The sequence below is a fragment of the Vombatus ursinus genome, unplaced genomic scaffold, assembly GCF_900497805.2.
Source record: "Vombatus ursinus unplaced genomic scaffold, bare-nosed wombat genome assembly UNPS02014784.1, whole genome shotgun sequence".
Lineage (NCBI taxonomy): Eukaryota > Metazoa > Chordata > Mammalia > Diprotodontia > Vombatidae > Vombatus > Vombatus ursinus.
The window spans coordinates 22,185,816-22,196,364 of record NW_020954562.1 but is presented as its reverse complement, the minus strand read 5'-3'; the positions used below and the strand labels follow the sequence as shown (position 1 = coordinate 22,196,364).

Below are 10,549 nucleotides of genomic sequence, written 5' to 3'. Positions count from 1 at the left end.
TAGAGGCAACAAATTAAATACCTGTATGGATAAAGTCCAATAACAACAACAGACACTTCTGTACTGCTCTAAGTTTTATATATGTTATTTAATTTGTGCCTTATAACCACCCTGTGAAGTAGATACTAAAGGTGAAATCATTCACATGTTACAACAGATGAAGAAACTGAGGCTCATAAAGGTTAAGTGACAAACATTGTCACACAAGCTATTACGTGTTGGAGCAAGGATTTGAAACACATAGCAAAAACAAGGGATGTCACAACTTATTTCTAAGGAAGATAGGAATGATAGTTAAGTGTATTTTTTTTTGTTTTAAGGAAATATGAGTAGTGTTGAAAGAAACAAAAGAGAAGAAAGGAAGAAAGTGGTTTGTTCACTCTTTTTTGTATGCCTAAAAAGAAAGCCATCCTTATGATCTTTATGTCCCAGGCATGAATCTGTAACAAATTGAAATCACTTCTGTAGGCTCAAAATAAAGTGAACTGGATGGACTGACTTAAAAAAAAGTTTCACTTCTACTTTCATCTCCACATTCACTAATATTTCTCTAAAATAGCTTTTCAACCTCTGAGTATATTTAAACATTTAATGTACTACAAGACACAAATATATAAATGTTCAAAAGCATGGAGAAAGATAGGGCTCTCAGGATTTGGATGCTTGGCACTTCAGATTTAGCCTTTCCATATAAAAGAAAATGAAACCTTTCTTTCTACAAGAGTTTATGACTGCTGACCATAAAATAAAATTGACAAGGTGCCAAAACTTCAAAATCCTACACAAATACAGTCCAGGGTATTCAGTAACCAGCTATGTCTCTCTATAGTAATATTTCTGTGTGATCAGTCAGTTTAATTTTGTTTTGTGATGACAGCCCAAGCTGACAAACACTTTTTAATAGCCCAACTAAGGGAAACAAAGCTTAATAGGGCCCCCTAGAAACAAACTAATCACAAGAGACACTTCACTGAACAACATTTGTACCAATACACATCTCGCCATAGGTCTTTGCTTGTTAGAGCTTTTGTCAATTCACAGAGTTGGGTGTGGGCAAGGGAAAGAACTCAGGGAGATGTTTTCCTGATTAGAGGTTGCAAAGTTTGCTTGTAGAACCAATCCATCATTTGGTCATCTTGCCATTACTTAGTATACTAAATTATACTTACATAACATACAATATTACTTACTATATTACTTCAAAGATACTCAGTAATCTACAAGAAAAGTTTATATACTGTCATTACAAATAACTTAGCCAAGCTATGCCCTTGATCACTTAACATAAATATGGTCATTACTTAATATGTTACGCATATAGTACCAAAAAGAAAATGATCAGTTCAATCAATTAATTTTTCTCTAAAGTCAATTCCATGACCAGTCAAACAAATATTTGCTGTATGGTTACCTGTTACCGTGATAACTGGTGTAAGCAGTAGAAAAGGAAAATTAGACATGGGCCCAGCTCTCTAAGAGCTTATAATCTAGTTAGGGCAAAACACAAAAGGATGCTTTAAATGCTCAACTGGAGCCCTTATAAATGCAATAAGAGATCAGAAACAGGGCAGAGACAGCAATCCAATTCAAATCAACCAACATTTATTTGATGCTACTATGTATAAGACACTGTGCAAGGCACTAGGTAGGGATAACAAGATTATAAACAAAATAATCCCTATCTTTAAGAAATTTCTGGTATTGGGGAACACGGGAAAAGTAAGGGAACAATTGTCAAGCTATTGATTTGGCATCAGATCCCTAAATACTATTAATAACAAAAGATGATCTCTACTTATAATATACCCACATAATTTTTAGATCTGAAATTGTTGTTTCTTGTTGGTGGTGGTGTTAGTGGTTCTGATTGTTGTCATTGCTGTTGTTATTGTTCAGTCATTTTCATTCCTGTCCAACTCTCCATGACCCCATTTGGTGTTTTTTTTGACAAAGATACCAGGGTGGTTTGCCATTTTCTTTTCCAGTTCATTTTACAGATGAGGAACTGAGGTAGAGTTAAGTGGCTTGCCCAGGGTCACATAACTAGTAAATATCTGAGGCCATGTCACTGGGTTCACAAAGCAAGCTCCCGGGTCGTGGACACCACTCTTAAGATTGCCTGACATGACTGAGGAGGAACTCAGATGAATTAGCTCTTCACCAGGGTGTCCACCCCACTCCCCACTCCCCGCCCCACTGCCTCAGGTGATCAAGATGCTGTTATCCACAGGGATGTTAATGTTGTCAGCCGCATAGATATATGCTATTTTGACTGTCCAGCTGTTTGCATTCTTTATCCTACTAGCTGTGGAGTCAGACATTTTAGCGTATGATTTTGAAAATATATCACAGACATTTGATGACCTTCCAGAAAGATTTGGTTATAGACTTCCAACCGAAGGTTTAAAGATATTTCTCATAAACTCAAAACCAATGCCTATGAACCCATAGCACCTCCACCACTGAAGGACAACTCCTCCAGTGCCTTCACTGTATTAATTAGAAGATTTGATTGTAATTTTGATATTAAGGTTTTATATGCACAGAAAATGGGATATAAAGCAGCTATAGTACACAATGTTGAATCTGATGACCTAATCAGCATGGTATCCAAGAGCATTGGTATTTTAAAGAAGATTGACATTCCTTCTGTATTCATTGGTGAAGCATCAGCTAATTCAGTTAAAAATGAATTCACATATGAAAAATGAGGCCATATTGTTTTGGTTCCAGAGTTTAGCCTTCCCCTAGAATACTGCCTAATACCATTCCTCATCATAATGGGCGTATGTCTCATCTTGATTGCCATTTTCATGACCACAAAATTTGTGCAGGACAGACATAGAGTTTGAAGGAATCAACTTCATAAAGATCAACCGAAGAAACTCCCTATACAGAATTTCAAGAAAGGAGATGAGTATGACATATGTGCCATTTGCCTGGATGACAAATTCAGAATCCTTCCTTATTCCCATGCATATCACTGCAAGTACGCGGATCCTTGGTGCACCGTTAGCTTCTGTTAGTGCCCAGTTATTTGGGGCTTTATCAGAATCCCATTCTCATCAGAACATAACAGAATCTTCAGACTATGAGGAGAATGACAATGAAGATATTGATAGAAGTGATGCAGAAAATGAAGTTAATCAAGAGAATGTGGTTACCCAACTGCAGCCCAGTGGTGACAGGGATTACAATATAGCAAAAAAGTTTGGACTTCCAACTCCTTTCATCTTCATACCTTGTATGAAAAAAATTGTTGATCATCTTATCTCTTTATGTGTATTTAAGTATATACTTTCATTGCCCATCCCCCACTTCAGGTACTTCTCTAGAGAGGAATTTTAGTGTGTTCTATGGTTTACTCAGATTATATATTTTTTTCTTAATCAAGTTTTCATCCACAAGAAGTACACTTCTTATTACTAAAGCATAACATTATCAAGGTGCTGGACCTCAAGCATCATTCTCTTTTTGGAATGGAATATAGCCAAAAAGCTAAAAAAAGAAAAACCACTACAAGTATGGCTTGCAGTGAAGACTTGATTACAGTGTACAAGTATATTTATTACCATGATGACTTCTGCTGCCACACAATACATGGCCTAGCCCAATTTCCCAGAATTTTTGGTATCAACTTGTGGGTTCCCCCTAAACTGTCTGACAGGTTAAGCCACTCAGTAATTTTCTCACGTATACAACAAAATGAAATAGAAATGCTTAGTAACAGAATTTTCTTTCCTATTCAAAAATAGTATTTTAAGCCAGAAGACAGTAGTTTGTGGTAGACTGCAGAAAATTTTGATATTAATACAGTTCTCATACTTAATAGTATTGAATATTAGTTTGATCCAGCAGTTAGCTAAACTAATATGGTCCCACATTTATACTGACTTAACTTTCAGGACTAAAGGATTATGTATTTAGTGTGACCAAAGCAAAAAGATAGGCAACACTGCATAGAAATAGTAACTAAAATTTTAGCAAATGTTCTGTTGATCTTCTTATATATAGATATGTGTGTATATGTATATATATATGCATATATATATATGCCTCTTAATAAAGAGCATCTTATGCTAATCTCCTAAGCAAAGAAAGTATCTGAGGAAGATTTGAACTCATCTTCCTGACTTCAGGCCCAGCACTCTATCTGCTGTACACCCTAGCTGCCCTCCAAATCATATAGTTCCTTTCTTTCTAAATTCTATTCTATGTATTCTTAATGGGGTTTTTAGCCTACCTTAGTTTTGAAAGACCATTGTTTTAAGATTTTTTAAACAGTACTTTAAAAGAAAGTATACTGTAGCTTGTGATATATTATCAAAGACAACCTGCATAAAATAAGTAGTAGAAAGGATATAATCTTGAGCAAGTAAATTACCCTCTCTGGGCCTTAGCTTCCTTATCTGCATAATTAGAGGCTTTGACCAGATAAACTTTGCAATTTCTTGTAGCTTAACATTTTATAAACATCCTTTAGCATCTTCAAGGATACACGGTACAATTAAAAAAAAAAAAAGAAATGTCTCAAAAGTCAGAGGACCTGGGATCAACATAGGCTCTCAACAATTACTACCTGTGTGACCTTGGACAAGTCATTTAATCTCCCTCAGTCTCAGTTTCCTATTCTGTAAAATGAGAGAAGTGAACTAGATGGTCTACAGAGTCCTTTCCAACTCTAAATCCTATGATCCTATGATCCTTTTCATAAAAGATAGGAAGAAAGATAATGGATGAATAGCCCAATTATTGCATTGCTCTTAATCAAGAAATATTAAAAATAACTAGAAAAATAATTTCATCCCACTGGGTGGATCCTTTATGGAGAGTATGTATAAGGGTATGGACAAGAATCACATGGGATGAGAAAATATAAATGGGTTGAGATAAGCTAAGGTGAAAGAAGTACCTATATTAATGAGATCATGCAACCAAAGATCAAAATATAATTATGTTAAGATAAACATATTTTCTCAACATATGATGACTTCACAGGGAAAATGAGTTTTCATAAAAACACATTCAAGAAAAAATCCAAGTACTGTACAAAAATAATACAAGATAAGCAATGGCCTGCTTTTTTCTACTATATATAGATAATGTGTGGCAATTGATATCTGATAATTCAAAAACAATATTCATTGTTCTGGACATAAGTTAAAATAGATTCAAATATAATCTGGACACTTCATTATATTCATGCAAAAGTGCTAGAAAGGAAAACAACCCACAATGAAGGGGGAAAGCCCAGAGGAGCTTATCAATCCTCCCTCTATTTTTTCAAAAGCTAAGGTAAAACCAAAAGGATTTAATTTTATATGTATGTATGTATGTGTATCCATATATATGTATATGCAGCAATATTTAAGGCAACACTACCTAAAAGCATTATCCCAAAATGAAATGAACACTCATTATAAGTAATGGAAGCACTTCAGGGACAGAAAGCATCGAAGCTTCCCATGCACCAAGCAGTATGTGCAGGGAAGAAGGAATTTCTTCAACCATCCCACTGGATCCTCCTTCATCCCCACTTCCCATCTATGCTGTGCTATAGGGAATGGGAGAGGGAAATGGATGGGCTGCTCCTAGCAGCTATCTATAAAGCAAACTATCTTTCTGAACTACATTAGGTATGTTGGGAAAGCCCTAAGCACAGGCTTTGTAACCCCTGAGTGTACACGGAACAAGCTGTTTACTTGTTTTCTAGCCTTGCCTTCATCACAAACCTAGATGGGTTCCTTTTTTTATCATTCTATATACCAGGGTCTATTAGATTTAAGGTAGTAGGAAGTATGTATCCTGCTTTCCATCATGTAGAAAAATTGGCTATATGTAAATGTAGTTGCAAAAAATAAAAAACCTAAGATGGATTTTTATGTTTCACAGATATCATTTACCTACAGTAAAGAATGTTACACTTGGATTCCAGAATCTCACTTCTAACAGTGGGAAAATTACTATTTCTGAATCTCAGTTTATTAATCTGTAAAACTGGAAAAAAATAATACTTGCAGTCTCTGCTTCTGGAGTTATAGTGAAACTCAAATGAATGAGTGTATTCACAAGACTCAAGTCTTTGAAGTGCCATGGAAATATTAATTATTATACCCTACATAAGGTGTGTGTTGCCCATGTATGATATTCATATCCTCTTCAGTTGTCTAATTATGGCTCACAGGAGACATTAAAAGATATGACATGAAGTCTGGACCACTTCTAATGAGAGGAGAGCCAACACCATGGCTAAGGGAGATCAGTTGGAAAGTTCTTGGGACATCACTAGGCTAGCCACTCTCTACTATTATTATGTCTATTTGCTCCCCCAAATATCATTTATCTATGTATGATAGGTTTAATACAAAAGCTACTTCTCAAATTGCTCTTAAAAGGGAAGATTAAATTATGCTCATCAGTTTGTCTCCTTCCCATCACAAAAGACCAACACAAATAATGAATAGCGAATAAACCCATTTATCTAAGCAAATAGCAAAAAGAAATAGGAGAAATTATAAAAATTACAACATACCAGGAAATACATTAAGTGAATGAACTGTATGGATGGGAGAAAGATGACGAGTCAAGTCAAACAAAAGAAAAGTCTCAACCCCTAAAAAACTCCCTAAAATGTTTAGAAGGCAAGCTGGAAATCAAGGACACATTGAAGAGCCAGTTCCCCCTCCATGTCTCCAGCTTCTAAAGTCTGTCTCTCTCCATGTTTCTGGAATCAGTCCCAAAGAAAGTCTGGAACCATGACTCTCTTTCTCAGAAGAGGAATATCTCTCCCCTCAAAGCTTTCACAACAACTCCTCCCCTCAAGCATTAGCATTCCCTCCACCATTTAGGAGAGTCTAATGTAAAATGTCCCAGCCATGACTAGAAATCCAGGTTTTACCTGATTATAGAGCAGACCACATCATTATTTTTTAATTATGAAGAAAAGTCAAGAAACATAACTATTTCAGTATACAAAGAAGGCCAGAAAATGGAGGTGATGGGCAAAACTGTGATTCTACTACATACAGCTTGGTCTTTGTTTTTAGCATACAATACTTAAGATAGTACTGGTACCAGCATTTCCTTGCTTCTCTGTGTCTCCTCCAGAACTTTCTTCTACTCTTTTCTGTATATTTTTAATTACTATATTGATACTCTTTTTCCTTAATTTTTCATTAGTATTACTTCCTTCTAATATCTCCTCACCACCTTTCCCCCTGTGAGAAGTGAGATTCTGGAATCCAAGTCTAACATTCTTTACTGTAGGTAAATGATATCTGTGAAACATAAAAAAAAAACCTTCCTTATAATGAAAATATAATCAAGTAAAACAACTTCGTGTTTTAATTGTTGTATCTGTAAATGGATTTCCCATCCTGCACCTAAAATCTACATCTCTCTACCAAGAAGAATGAGGCATCAATCTCCTGGAACTATGAGTGGTCATTGCATTAGTCAGAAGTCTTAAATCTTTCAAAGGTGTTTTCCTTCATAATGTAATCATTGTATAAATAGTTCTTCTGGTCCTGTTCACTTCATTCAGCATCAGTTCTAAAAGTCTTCCCAAGTTTCTCTTAATCCTTCCTTTTCATTATTTCTTATAACACAATAACACAGTTATCCTTTCCACATCACAACAGCTAAGAGTGCGGCACTGCATGATCTGGAAAATCTGCATAAAAATTTTTGGCCCTCCCTTTGTGAAAAAGTGAATTATGATATTAAAAGATAAAATATGTCTATATTATATAATACTATACATATACTTTATGCATTTCTGAGTTTCTAAACTTTTTCTGTGTTGTCTGCTGGCCTTCGCATCATCTGCAGCTTCCACAAAACTCCCAAAAAATCCCCATTTAATTTCTTATGCTGACTTGTGATATATCAAAACCACAACAGGGAAAGTCACAATGTGGAAGGGATAACTGTATTACATTACATCTATACACTACAATCCCCAAATGGCAGGCACTCGTGTTGTTTCCAGTTCTTTGCTACAACAGAGCTTGCATAAAAATTTTTTATACACATAGGTCCTTTCCCTCTTTCATGAATCTTTTTTGGATTATAGTCCTCATAGTGGTTTGCCTTCTAATTCTAACCATACTGAGTTTTATTATACAGAATCCTTTCAATTTTATGTAATCAAAATTATACATTTTACCTTCTGTGGTTCTCTCTCATTAGGTCAAGGACTTTTCCTGTACCCATAGTTGTGAAAGGCATCTCCTTCATTATTCCTCCAATTTGTTCATGATATAACCTTTTATATCCAGATCACATATTCTTTTGGAGCTTACTATGGTATGTTTGAGGTGTTTAAGCTAAACCTAATTTCTCCCAGACTATTATTATAGTCTAATATTTCCAGTTTTTGTCAAATAGTGAGTTTTTACCCAGTTAGTTTTTGTCCTTGTTTTATTAAACACTCTCATACTGTCTTCAGATACTTCTAAATCTTGGGTGCATAATATGTTTCAGTGATTAACTTTTTTTTCTTTTTTAAACCAATACCAAACATTTTAGATAATTAGTTCTTTGAGATTTTATACTATACTTTCATCACCACATTTTTCATTATTTCCCTTAAAATGATTGACCTTTTGTTCCTCCAGATAGATTGTGTTATAAATCTATCTAGTTCCATATAGTAGTCCTTTGGCAGTTTGATTGGTATGTCACAGATTCTATAAGTTAATTTAGAGAGTATTATCATTTTTTATTGCATTGGCATGTCCCAATCAGCAGTAGTTAATATTTCTCCAATTATTTAACTTAATAACATTTTGGAGTTTTATTCATATAATTTCAGTGTTTCCTGATAAGTATACTCCCACATATTTTATATATTATATAGGGTTTTTTAATGGAAATTCTCTCTCTCTCTCTCTCTCTCTCTCTCTCTCTCTCTCTCTCTCTCTCCCTCCCTCCCTCTCTCTCCTGAGTTTTGGTGGAGATGTACAGAAAGGTTAATGATATTGTGAATTTAATAGGTACCACACTGATTTCCAAAAGTTATTGTTTCCATTAATTTTTAGTTGAATCTCTGAGGTTCTCTTCCAAAGAGAGAGATTGTAATATTCTCTTCTGAATCTCTGAAGTTCATTTATAGTCTCATATAATCTGCAAAAAATGATAACTTTGTTTCTTCTTTGCCTATTCTTTTTCCTTCAAATTCTTTTTCTTCTACTATTGCCATAGGTAGCATTTCTAAAAACTATATTACACAGTAGTAATAATAATGAACATTCTTGATTTACCACTGATTCTACTGAAAAAGGGTTTTTTTTTCTTTTTTCATTACAGATGAAACTTTCTCTTGGTTTTAGACACAGACTGTTTATTATGGGTTGTTTCTTCTGATTTCTAATGTTTTAATTTAAAGAGTAATTCATTTTGTTGAAAGCCTTTGTTCTCAATCTATTGACATAGTCATGTAATTTTTGGTTTTGGTTATTAATATGGTCTATTTATAGAAGGAGAGAAAAAGTGGCTAGGGTAGAGCCTTGGAGGACACTCGGCAAGTATGATCAGGAGTAAGATCCAGTAAAAGCGCCTGAGGAGTGGCTAAATACATATTATTGTGTAGGTTTTATGTAGAAGGAAAAGCAAAGGAGTATGGCACAAACGTAGAGAGAAGCAATTGTGAAGAAAAAGAGGGTCATTGACAGTGTTACAAGCTTCAGAAAAGCCAAAAAGGAAGAAGATTAAAAACAAGCTATTACCTTTGGCAATTGGAGTTCATTGGTACTTTGTATAAAGCAGCTTAATTTAAATAAGTCAGAGTAAAAAAGGTTTCAGAAAGTTCAAAAGCAGAGGATTGGAAGGATATTGGAGATGCCTTCTTAAAGGAGTTTAGCTCTAAAGTAGAAGAGAGGTATAGGATGATTGTTAGAGGGTAGAGTCAGATCAATTGAAGATGTTTGTTTTTGAGAATGGGTAGATATGAGTGTTTATGGGCAGCAGGGAAGTAGCCAGTAGACATTGAGAAATTGAAGATTAGTGAGAGAGTAGGGGTGATAGAGGGAACAATCTGCTGAGAGTAGATAGTAAAGTGAAGCCTGGTTAGTGATGGCCTGAAATTGGGCCAGGTAGAGTAGTCACCACTCAGTAGAATGGGGCCTTAAGGGAGATGTTACAGAGAAGAAAGAGTTAAAAAATCTTGAGAGCATGGTTTCTGTTCCAAGGAAAACAATTCTTATTATCTCATGGAGTTACTGGATTGTATCATCTGTTTTATTGTTTAGAGTCCCATACTTGGACAAAATTTTTCCACCTGCAGTTATACATTATTTTTAATTTGTTTTCCCCCTTTTCCTGCCCAGAGGCAGCAGGTGGAGCAGTGAATAAAGTGGTGGGTGGGGAGTCAACAAGATCAGAGTTTAAATATAGCCTCAGATACTAGCTCCAGGACCATGGGCAAGTCACTTGATCTCTTCTTGCCTAAGTTTCTCCAACTGTAAAATGGAGATAACAGCATCTACCTCCCAGGATTATCGTGAGGATCAAACGAGATAATATTGATAAAAGCACTTATTACAGTATC

The 10,549-nt window shown here is 35.1% G+C and overlaps 1 pseudogene; it reads left to right on the top strand.

Annotated features, from left to right (window-relative positions):
* The first annotated feature begins 2,211 nt into the window (after positions 1-2,211).
* LOC114046508 overlaps positions 2,212-10,549 on the top strand; it is a 180,672-nt pseudogene continuing 172,334 nt past the window's right edge.